The sequence below is a fragment of the Momordica charantia genome (genome assembly GCF_013281855.1).
Source record: "Momordica charantia cultivar OHB3-1 chromosome 3 unlocalized genomic scaffold, Mcharantia_2.0 BLBB01000003.1, whole genome shotgun sequence".
Taxonomy (NCBI): domain Eukaryota; kingdom Viridiplantae; phylum Streptophyta; class Magnoliopsida; order Cucurbitales; family Cucurbitaceae; genus Momordica; species Momordica charantia.
Window position 1 is genome coordinate 8,396,610 of NW_028275161.1, and position 11,487 is coordinate 8,408,096.

Here is an 11,487-nt window from a genome sequence, read left to right on the forward strand (position 1 = left end):
AAAGATGTAAGACAAAATCGCAAACCAACAATAATTGAAATAAATTGAAACGATGCAAATGCCACTGACACGCAAAACATGAAAAAATAACTAAAATTTTTAAAGTAGAGACATTTGAAACTTATCGAAATAAAAACTCCACGACTTGTTAAGGAAAGTCTTACGGGGAAGTGAACCCACAAAGAAAAAGAGAAAGAAAAGAAAATCAAATGCATCAATAAAAAAAAATTGTTAACACAAATAGCAGAATCACTTAACACAACATAATCATCAAAGTTATAACTAAAATACAATGACGGATGGGTTCTATTCCATTAATCATAAATATACAAGTTCGCATAATAAAAGGAACAAAATTAAATAATCAGAGCAAAATTGTCTTAAGATCGTTGGAGAAATATGCATAGAAAACTTAAGGAAACACAAAATTAAAAATCCGAACCCAACGTAGCGTTGTTTCCTTAAGACAATTTTGTTCTCTCTACGGTGCTCAAGGTTTCATGAACAATTGTCTCCTAGGATAGGATGGATATACCAACCTATAAATGCAGTACTTCACGCACATGACACAACGAACCCTTAGTATTTAAATACTCGTATAGAGAGGAAAAGAGAGAAATTTGAGGGATGATTTTCTATGTTGGAAAACTGAGAAGAATCACGTATTTATAGACTATTTGTGGCCATTCAAATAGTCATATCTTTTCATATAAAGTTACGTCTTTTGATAAAAGGACATAACATTTATAGAAAACGTACAAGTTCATGAAAAGTTGTGATTAATCAATTTTAACAAAAATAATTTTATTCAAAAAATTCCAACACTTTCTCTTCCTTTAAAAGATAAGAGACATGTGCAAGCGTACATGGTCACAAATAATACTTGGGAGTAATCCAAGGTCGAATCCTCAGGGACTTATGCTTTCAAAATCAAGAAATGTAGTGAAATGGTTCAAAGTGCAGTTGTGGTTTATGAAGAAAATAATGATAAAATAATGTTGTTATTTGGGGTTTCAAATAGCAAGCAATTTAATAAAATACAACCTCTCTCCTTCCTACCTTAGCGAAGATACATACTTAGGGGAAATGCACCAGCCACTGTCTAGCTAATCTTGGGAATATGAGTTCTACTCTTTAACGGACCGCTTTTGGTTGTTGTAGAGGCCAGGTTAATCTACAATCATATTTCTATGTGTGATTACAATCCTAGAAAGTATTTATCAACTCATTTGCATTTATGGGTCAGAGGGCCTATGTCTAGGACTGTGTTTTATTCGCTTATGTCTAAGTCACGTCCTATATTGGTTTCCTATTATTTTACCTAACCTAATCTACTCAGAGTTGGTCTTTGGTGCATAATTCAATTTCCCAATGGCCGGCCACGTGGAAAAAAGACGTAAAGAAATTTTTTTAGAAACCAACCCTAGATTGCGCCAATCTGGACAAATCCTAAGCATGTTCGAAATCAAATCATTTCGGCTAAGACATTCCACAAAGAGGTTGACAAATAAATTAGTGCATAATTAAATGAAAGAAAACGCAGGAAAACACAAGAGAAGTATTTTTCATTAAATTTAAATGAATAATAATGGTGTACGGGAGTTTTAGTTTGACATTCTTCTCTTTCGAGTGTGAAGGGAGTGTAAAATTGCTTAAGAACTTTAAAAGAACAGAATAGATGAAGAACGAAAGTAAGAAGTTGAATTAAAAGCAACACAATAAGTAAAAGTGTGAAAATACAAGGAAAGAACTAAAACATAACTCCTATGAACTCTAGCTAAGAATGAAATAAATGAAGATGAAAATGGGATGACGAAGTGACGGGGGAGAGGTCTCCTTATATAAGCCTTCAAAGAGGTTGAACTTTCCACCAATTTAGGAGGGAATGTGTTAATATTCTTCAAATAACTTCTCCTTGACTTGGACTCACAAAATTGTGTCAGGCGCATTTCCTGCAAAATTGACCATGCAAAATTGATGGGGGGTTGACCATGCAAAATTGTGTCAGGCGCATTTCCTGCGAAATAGAAAACTATGATTTTCTTCCAACTTTGAGCACGTTTTTCTCACATATGTCCTAAAGTACCATATATTGCAACTTATCCATAAATGTTCTATGCATGTTCTACTTTAAGAATATGTAAACCTTTTTACTTAAAAATGATGGAAAAGGGGTTCGTTTTTATGGTCAAACAAGTCTACTGAGTCACATTTATGTAGCAAAAAGTCAACCCTAATAGATAGTCTTGAAGAAAGTGTTTGAACAGATGAAACTATGCAGGGTGTAGTTCGAAGGTCTTTTAGAGAAAGAGCTCGACCCAGATATTTATCTGATTATGAGGTACAATTAAATAGCTGTTCATTTGTATCTTGTTTTTTAATGGGTGATGTTTGTGAAGATGAAGCTCCATCTTACAATAAAGCCAAAGGTGTTCTTTAATGGGAAGAGGCAATACAGGATGAAATTTCGGCTCTAAACAAGAACGACACATGGGAGCTTGTTCCAAGGCCAAAGAATGTAGAGTTAATTACTTGTAAATGGGTTTACAAGTTGAAGAAAAGACCTGATGGTACTATTAATCGATATAAAGCTCGTCTGATTGCTCGTGGTTTTTCACAACAATATGGTCTAGACTACGAAAAGATATTAAATCCCGTTGCTAAAATGGTAACCACCTGAACTATTATTTCATTACCTACTTACAAGGATTGGAAATTATGGCAATTGGATGTGAAGAATGTTTTCCTTTATGGAGAGTTGGATCGAGATGCTTTTATGGAGCAACCTTCTGGTTTTGTTTCAAAAGAGTTTTCCAAATTATGTGTGTTGGCTTAGGAATGCCTTGTATGGCCTTAAGCAAGTTCCACGTGCTTGGTATGGTAAAATTGCTCAATATCTTGAGTTTTGTGGGTTCAGATATTCAAATACAAATTCAAGTCTATTTGTTAACAAGACAACCTCGGTGTGTACAATGCTTCCACTCTATGTTGATGATATGATCATAACTGGTGATGATGATGTTGAAATTAACAGTTTTCAAGATGCTTTGTATGTTCCCTTTGAAATGAAGACATTGGATGAAGCTAGACGTTTCCTTGGTTTGGAGGTTGAAAGGTCAGGTGGATATTTCATCTCAGAGAAAAGTTTTGTAGCAAGTTTACTCAATGGTTTTGGTATGAAGGATTCAAAGCCAAGCACTACTCCTATGGAGCCATCCTGAAGTTGATTAAGGAAAAAAGAAAGCTATTGGCAAATGCAACACTTTTTCGACAGCTTGTTGGTAATTTAATTTTTTTGACAAATCACAAGACCTGACATCTCTTACTCTGTAGGAGAAACCATGTGAAGCTCATTTAATTGCATCAAAGAGGATTCTTCGATATGTGAAGAGCACTTTGAGTTTTGGCTTGTCGTATAAATAAACTACATCTTTTGTGTTAAGTGGTTTTGTTGATGCAGATTGGACCGGTAATGTCAATGACAGACGTTCCACAACCGGGTACTGTTTTAATACAGGTTTAAGGGCTATATCATGGTGCAGTAAAAAGCAAACCTTCGTTGCTCTTTCAAGCTGTGAAGCAGAATATGTAGCCGCTACCGTGCCAACTTGTTCGATTCCTCACAACTAATAGAAAATGGGTACAAGTATACACAAAAACAATCCGTTGTAGTATAAAAAAAACAAGGTCGTCTCCACATGAATTATAGAATGAAGAAACGGATTTTGGAATTTTGAATCACCAAAGAAAAACAAAAGAAAAGCAATCAATGATCTATTAATTCGGTTTCTAAAACTATCTAAACTAAACACGCAATGGAAACCAATTATTACAAACTCTCAGCACACCCAAAAGTAGTTGGCAATGAAGATTAAAAACACAAGGAAGAAATGAGTGATAAGTAAATAGAGGAGGGGGATTTTCTTAGCTGCTCTTGTGTTCGAAAGGTTATCACCACTCAACTCTCCAGATCTGCTGCCCAAACCTTCACGGCTCTTTCCCAAGATACCTTAGATGTAATTTAACCCGATTCCCACTGTACCTAAGATACTCATCGCAGAACGGTCTATAGGCGCTGTATGGTGAACCTCATCCCTAGGTATCCACCTTCCTATCAAATCGAGGATTAATACAACTAAAGGAAGCTAAGCTACTTAACAAGGGCTCTTTCGAACCTCAAGCAAGACAACACACTAAACAAGTGGGCCACACAAGCATAGTGAGACAAAAATTAAGTACACTTCCATTAAACATTCATTGAAGTCGAACAAGATAAACCACGAATAAACAACAAGCGTTGGGAATACCCCCCCCCCCCCCAAAGGTGAAGGTTAGTTCATATTAAAATGGCAAAAGAAAATGATGAAGAGTGAAGATGAAATCATTGCTGAAGGAGAAAATAGAGAATAAGAAGCTTCCTATGATGTACAGTGTAACCCCACGACACGACCAGTGTCTTTCAGCTCATTCTTCGATAACAATCCCCTTCGTCGATGAGGGAATCTTCTCCTCTTTCTATCTTCCCAAAAATGGTGCTAACTTCCAAGGGTGTCTGAATGCCCCTAGCGGCTGGTCTCCATTTCTTTAAATACCCTTTTTTAAATTATGGCACTTCTTAGAGGCTGTACAGATGCAGTAATATTCCCAACTCAAAGAATTACTGTGCTGTTACGCGCTCTGAAGCATCCGGATGAACTCCACGCTGCTGACCAGTGCTTCTTTTCTGTACATAACATAACCATCACAACTTGGCAGCATGCTTCTCCTTTAAATCTGAATTCAACTGCCCCTACAAAACTAACAACTATTCAGCATTAAATCATGAAAATCAAAGTGATTTAGAACTTCCAAGAGTTTAGGGCCCGCTCGATGTATTCTTTTTTTTCTTAAGCTTATTTCTAGATATCTTCGCATTTTCGCAACATAAATGCCCTGAATAGCCTATTAAACACTCTCTATCTGAGAGTTATCACTACTCAATAGTGCGTTTGGCTGAAAAGACTTATGGGAGAAATATTATCTATTTTGGACTATCCAGTGTCTAAGCTTGCAGGGAACCAGTGTTTCATGTTCGTACAAAGCATATTGAAACATATTTTCACTTTGTTCGAGAGAAAGTTTTGACACGACATTCAACTGTAGAAGATACATTCCAAGGAGTAAGTTGCATATATATTTACTAAGGCGCTTGGCAAACACAAGTTTGAAGAACTCAGAAGTGCACTTGGTGTTGTTGACCACACATTTGGTGTTGTTGATCGTAAGTTTGCACTAAGGGGGATGTTAAAAATTAGTGCAAATTTGTGTTTAATTATAATGTTAGTGCAGTGTTGTGAATCCCAGAGCGGAAACGGATTTTCGTTGCTGATTTTCGGGATACAAAATCGAATTCCAAAGAAGGAAAATACAGAGGAAACTTTACCTTTGAAGAACGTCTCTTCAACGAGTTTCCCTCGAACACCACCACTATGTCTTCCTCGCTATCCTCTTGGGTCTGGGGATCGTGCTTGTGGTAGCACCTTGATCGAAGAGAGGGAGAGATTGAGAGAGCTTCACCTTGGGAGATACATGTTGTTCTGTTTTTGCAGAACCTTTATGCAAATTTTCCCCAGAAAACTAGTGACGTGGGGAGTTACCCCACGTCACTTAACTCCCCACTCCCCTGCAATAATGCAGGGGAGTTAATAATTAATATTAATATATCAAATTAATAAATAATTAATATTAATAATTAATTAATTAAATGTAATATTTGATGGAGAAAATACATACATGCGCAGCGGAAGTGAGCAAGAATCGAAATAATAATCTAGATGCATAATACAACCTAGGATTAAACATGCATGATCATACATTATGATGCTTAGAGATAAGTAGAGAAGAATACAAATCTTTGTAGCTTTTCAAAAATCTTCAAATAGCTCCAATGAAGGACCACCAAGAGATCTTCCTAGCTATTCTCAAGGCTTGGAATAGAGTGGTGGGACTCTTTTTAGAGAAGGAAAAAATTAGAGAAAAGTGAAGCTAAAAGGAGTTATGTAAGCTTTTTGAAAACACATCAAATGGCCAAAGCTTCCAAGAGATATTGATGTTTGAACAAAAGCCTTCTTAAATAGACAAATTACATGCAACTCTTGCATATCAAAGTTCACCAAAAGCTTACAACACATATTCCACTCATGCATGGCATGACTAAGTGTCAAAATGCATGTCTAAGTTCACCAAAAGCTTACAACACACATTTCACTCATGCATGGCATGACTAAGTGTCAAAAAGTGAATTTTTTAGATTATTTAAATGTTTCACTCAACAAGTTAGTGGAATTTTGCACCAACTTGGTTAAAAACATTATTTTAATCTACTTTAGTCAACCTTTGACTTTCTCTGGTCAAAGTCAACTATTTGACTTTTTCCAAAATCCGAAGTTTGATGAAATCCATGCCTCCGATTATGAATCCGCATTCATAATTTTAATATTTAAATCCTATTTAAATATTTTGTCCAAATTTCTCAAATTGATATCATATATCAATTACTTAATCATATCTCATATGATTAACCTAATTCGTACGATTTGAATTATTCCTTCAAATTATTCCAAGTTTATTCCTATATGAGCTAGCCAGGGGACCTTATGGACCTACAGATCATGAGCTCCAACGATCCGAGATTAATTGGTTAAACTCTTTAACCTAGTTAACCAACAATCGTTAACTACGCGGTCACTCCACTAAAGCCCGTAGCTGCACTCTCCTCACTGTAGATATATTATGTCTATTTGATATAACCATGATCGGTAAGTCGACCCTTCACAGGTTGTTCGTAATTACAGCTGGGTCAAAATACCGCTTTACCCCTGTAATTACCTCTTGTTCTTTAAGTCCCACTAATCCTCTTATGAACAATGATTTGTAGTCCAACTATCAAATCAAAAAATCCTCTCAAACCTTTTGATGAGGGTGGCGCCAATTGTTCAAGACCTGGATTCAGCCGTTAAGAGAACAACCTCTCTACTATCCCAAAATTGGGTAGAAGTGAATTCCTTCTTGCACCCTATGTCCCTAGCTATCTACCGGGTCTTACCCCTGAAATGGGAGGCTTATTGAGCCAGCGCTGTTGAGCTGCTCTCACCCATGCAGATCTAAGGATAATCCCGAGTAAACAGAAGTTCATAGTTAGCTCAGGATTAAGATCGAGTTACCTAGGCCATCAAAGTTGAGATAGTCAGTTTCAAACAGTAAACGGTGTTATAAAGTAAAAGTGACTATCTCATTGTCCGGTCATATGCAAACTCTTTGCACGGGACACCCCCACTCGCATGTCTTCACATGAACGAATTAGGATCACATCGTTTGTACTAGCTACAAAGTGGGCCGCATCCATAGTGTCCCCAGAATAAGGCGCCCAACCTTATTCCTATACTATAGACCATTTAGACTGTTAACTCAAACTTAATCCATATTTATGTCTCTTACATAGAGTTTGAGTCTCAGGTAACAGTCTAGGATGCTTTATTTTATTGGATTTAGATATAGTAAGAACATTTTATTGGATCAATAACTACTTATTGATTAAAACCTTCAATAACAACTTTATTGAATGATAAAAGTATATCTGTCATTTTCAAACTATGAGTTTTAGAACATAAAACCCAACCATATTAAATAATTAACAATTAATCATTTAACATTTAATTAAATATCTCATATTTAATTAAACCATATTCTCTCTTGTATAACCTATAGATTTAATGTACATCTTATGTGCATTAATTTTTAACCTATAGTTTTAATATGAATCATATTCATAGTAATTTTATTTGAATCTCATTCAAATAATTTCTCTCATAATATATAGTTTTAATTTAGAATTATAATATAAATGATTTCCCTCATAATATATAGTTTTAATTTAGAATTAACTATATATTATAATGTATCAATATACATATAATCCCTTAAGTAATTTGAACAATTCAAATTCTTCAAAAATTTGATCCTCGTTTTACCCGTTATGAGCTAGCAAGGGGACCTAATGGACCTACAGATCCGAAGCTCCAACGATGCAAGATTAATCGATCAAACTCATTGACCGAGTTAATCTAGATTCGTTAACTACGGGTCATTCCACTAAAGACCCGCAGTTGCACTCTTCTCACTACAGAATGTTTTCGTGTCCATGGATATACGACCATTAATGATGAGTCAATCCTTCACGAGTGTTCGTAACTCAAGTTGGGTCAAATTACCGTTTTACCCCTGAGTTATATCTTACTCCTTAAACACCACTGCTCCTCTAATGAACAACCTGGTTATGGTCCAACAAATAACCGAAAGTCCCTCTCGGCCAATGAGAGGGTGGGCCCTTGTTCAAGTCCCGGAATCAGCATTTAAGGGAACACTCACCTACTTCCCTAAAGGCGGGGAGGAGTGAATTCCATCTTGTGAAGTTATGTTCCCAGCTCTCCACTCGGTCTCGTCCCCAAAATGGTAGGAATATTGAGTCGGTGACTCAGGCCACTCTCACCCGTACAGATCAAAGAACGAGCCCTCACGGGCAGGAGTGCATAACTCACTTAGGATTGAGAATGAGTTTCCTGGTCATCCTAAGAAATGGCTATCTATTAGTTAACGGTGTTACATCTAAAGATTGCCTATTTCGCGGTCCGGTCTTATACAAACTCATTGCATAGGATACCCCGACTCGCATGTCTCCACACGAACGACCTGGATCGAGCCGTCTATAACCTTTACAGAGTGGGCCATATCCATAGTGTTGCCAGGTTAAGGTACCCAGCCTTATCCATATACTATAGACCCTTTAGGTTATTCACGGGACATTATCCATTCATATATCAGGGGTATATCAAATATATACCCTGTATATCAACTATATACCCAGTATATATACTGTCCCGATTACATCATAAATAACCTTGGATGTTTAGTTTATTGGATTTTTGACAATGCAAAGCTATGATTCAACAACAAATTTATTGAATAAAAATTTATTAAATAGACATTTGTTTTTACAAAATACAAACTACGAGTTTAGGGCAACACACCCAACAGTTAGTGCTTAAGAGATTTTACGAGTTAATGGATTAGTAGGTTGTTAATTTCATAGGAAGCAGTGATGAGTAGATATGTAACTTGAGGAGTAATTTGTGGCTTAGTAACTTAGTGGCATAATGGTGCTAGTGGAAGAGAAGTTTAGGGTTTAGTGGCATTGTGGGTTCATTAGAAAGAAATGCAAGGGTAGTGGCTTAGTGGTCGGTTTTCTTAGTTCCCTATAAATACATGTAACTAGTTCTCATTTCAATGAATCAAATCCTTTCTCCTTCGTAAACATTTTCTATCTTACTTCCTTTCTATTGTTCATCTTTTTCATTTTTCGTTACAACCGAGTGGGGAGCTGGAAATATAACTACGCAAGATGAAATTCACTTATTCCCAACTTTAGGGTAAGTAAATGAGTGCCTGCTTAAATGCTGATTCCGGGACTTGAACAAAGGGTCCCATCCTCTCACTGGCCCGAGAGAGAGATATGTTTAATGGTTAGACCATAAACAAGTTATTCATTAGGTGATTAGTGGTACTTAAGGTAAAAGAGCTAACTCAGGGGTAAAACGGTAATGTGAACCAACTGTAGTTACGAACACTCGTGAATGATTGACTTATTGTTAATGGTCAAAATCCATGGGCACAACATATTTTACAGTGAGAAGAGTGAAATTGCGGGTCTTTAGTGGAGTGATCCGTAGCTAACGAATGTTCGTTCATTTGGTTAATGAGTTTTCTAAATCAACCCCGTATCATGGGAGCTTTTGATCTGTATTTCTTTAGGTCCCCTTGCTAGCTCACAACGAGTAAAAAGAGGATCAAGAATTTGAAAGAATCTGAAATGTTCAAATTATGTATCAGGGAATTGTTTCTTGGCAGTGGCCTTCTGTTTCAATTGACCTTCTTGATATTCTTCAAGAGGTTATGTCTGTGCAGGCGGTGGTTGGGCGTATGGATGTTCTGGTTTGAATCCTGCATTGGTCGAGCCATTTCTCGATATCTAGTGCGTAAGGGGTGTTGCGTCCTTGTCGGTCGCTCATTTCTTACGCTGATCTGCTGTGGTTTGAGGGCAACATCCCTAAGAACTCTTTTATTGCTTGGTTGCCTGTTCGAGATCGGTTATCTACGTATGATCATCTTCGGCACTGGGATGCGGCAGTTCCTTCTGATTGTGTCTTTTGTGCTGGTCAGGAGTTATGTGACCATCTTTTCTTTGAGTGCCCTTTCAGTAAGGCAATTTGGGATGGTATGCTTCTTATGCTGGTTCGTCGCACGAGATTGCTTATTGGTCTATTCAGTTGACTTGGGTACGCCATATTAGCTTTGGTAAACCTGCTCGTCGACGTGTGTGGCGGTTAACTTGGACCTCGTCTATTTCCCTTATCTGGCGAGAGCATAACGTGAGGGTTCATGATGATAGTGGTCGGTCGCCTTCTGCACTTCTTAGGGCCATTCAGGTTGAGGTTTATTTTCGTTACACTACTTGGCCTGGGAGTTGTTGTCGGTCTTCTGATCCTATGCTTATTTTGGCAAGTGATTTGTTTTCTTGATGTTTTGGTTTAGTCTGATTTTTTTTTGTCTTGCTTTGTTGCCTTGATCTCGGGCTGTGAGATCTTCCTTTATCCTATTTGTTTAATATATTTTTTTTACCTTTGCAAATACACACACACACACAGATAGATATATACATATATATATATGTATATATATGTATGTATATATCTATGTATGTATGTATGTATATATATATATGTATGTATATATGTATATATATATATGTATGTATATATGTATAAAGGAATGTAGATAGTGTACATAATGATATATATAATTTAATTTTGAATAAAGATTCAATAATTAAACTATATATTTTTAGAGAAATATTTGAATAAGATTCAAATAATAATTAATGTGAATTGGATTCATATTAAAACTATAGGATAAAATAAATGTGCATGAGATGCGTATTAAAACTATAGGTTATACAAGAGAAATGCTTTCGAATATAATTCAAATATACGATTTTAGTTAAATATGTGATATTTAATTAATTAATTATTAACTGGATTAATAATTATTAATTTAATTAATTAATAATTAATTAGATAATTAAATTAATTAATTAATAATTAATTAGATAATTAAATTAATTAATTAATAATTAATTAGATAATTAAATTAATTAATTAGATAATTAAATTAATTAATTAGATAATTAAATTAATTAATTAGATAATTAAATTAATTAATTAATAATTAATTAGATAATTAAATTAATTAATTAATAATTAATTAGATAATTAAATTAATTAATTAATAATTAATTAGATAATTATATTAATTAATTAATCAATCTTTTGTCAACTCCCTGCATAACTATAGGGGACTAGGGAGTTATGACGTGAGGTAACTGGCCATGTCATT

The 11,487-nt window shown here is 35.5% G+C and overlaps 1 long non-coding RNA gene across 1 annotated transcript; it reads right to left on the minus strand.

The window, feature by feature from the left end:
- Positions 1 to 4,220: 4,220 nt before the first annotated feature.
- LOC111024864 (uncharacterized) lies at positions 4,221 to 6,067 on the minus strand. Its single transcript, XR_002603407.2, has 3 exons — positions 5,888 to 6,067; positions 5,423 to 5,662; positions 4,221 to 4,789 (listed from the first exon to the last, which is right to left on the minus strand). It is a non-coding gene; the product is annotated as an uncharacterized LOC111024864 (long non-coding RNA).
- Between the last annotated feature and the right edge of the window lie 5,420 nt (positions 6,068 to 11,487).